The following is a 1378-nucleotide window of genomic DNA, read 5'->3' as shown; positions in this document are numbered from 1 at the left end:
CTTGCGCTGGTAGTCTATGGCTAGACTTGACGACGATACGACTGTCGCCAACTCCCGGAGTAGATATGGTTTTTGTTGCCAGAAGTCGAGTAACATCACTCGCACTACCGAGCTATAACTGAGAGGCCAGATTCGTTGTGGTATCGGAGCTCTGGCTCGAGTCTGCCCCTGCATGAAGGGGTTCTGCAATGATTCAGTCCATCTCTTATCATAAGCCTTCGCACGCCGTTGATATTCTCGTGATAGTTGCGAATTGATATACCCTATTCCTTGAGATATGGCCCCACTCGACAAGAGGTAAGTCCTCAATAGCTCGATGAGGCTCAAGTCCAAGCCACGGCTTCTAGTCGCGATGAAAGGGAGCTCCGCCTGAATTTCGAGCGGGCAGGTTTCCAAATATGCAGGTTCCCATGCGTGCCAGCTCCGCTGACAGCGGCAGCACTCGAATCGCACCGTTACGGCAAGATAAGGCCAGGGTAATCGTATGATTAGTTTCGGTTTGGATAGTCTGCCTGGACGTATTGTATCGCATGTTTCGCAGAATGGGCATCGCCCCCCTCTGGGTGCCCATAAGTATAAATCATGCCCGAAAATGCTTCCCACGCGGGGAAAAACCTCCTTCGATATCACGCTTTTCCAGTCCGTCGCCACAATCCATTGTGACACATGCACATCCCCTCCACCTACTTGAGCCAAGGTCCTCGGCACTTCTATACTGCCATCCTCTGCGAGCCGTACGGTAGCTTTTTGGTTCGAGCTTTGGGTTTGGGTGGATCTCGAGACAACCGGGCTCGGCTGTTCTAGAACTTCGTTCCTCATAGCCTGGTTCTCCCCAGGACTGGATTCAACCGTTCCTATAGTCTGCTCAGTTGTGACACCCGTTGACGGTATAGCATGAGTACCTGACAGAGTGTCGTAGCTACACCGAAGATCATTTACTGGGCTCAGTGATCCTCACTGGCTGCCTACCTTCGGATATCTGGCTTTGCGGCCCTGTTGATCGTGTGAGTTTAAAAAAGTTGCGTGACTTCTCCTTATTTGCTATCGCGAGCTTGGCCTCAATCGCAGCCTTGGCTTTCGCGATAGGCACAGGTAACTTCCCACTTCGTCCCAGCTTGGGCCAGGATCCGGTGCGCTCGAGAGTTGCAAGTGCCTCTCGGTATATGGGGTCTTCTAATGGCCTAACGACCTTGCGATGTGTTTTCTTCGTAGCAGTGGACATTCAAGGATGAAAGAGCACTGATCAGTTACTTCGTCCCTTAATCGAGATTCTAGATTAGAGAGATAAGGTCCTTGGTTGGAATTTAAGGTCCGCGGTTACTGAACTTCCAAGCCCTCCCTCACCTCTTCTGCTCGCTTGCGAGGCCGAGGGGTCACC

This window comes from Perkinsus marinus, assembly GCF_000006405.1.
Source record: "Perkinsus marinus ATCC 50983 genomic scaffold scf_1104296935984, whole genome shotgun sequence".
NCBI classification, from domain to species: Eukaryota; Perkinsozoa; order Perkinsida; family Perkinsidae; genus Perkinsus; species Perkinsus marinus.
Note: the sequence above shows the minus strand (reverse complement) of the source record.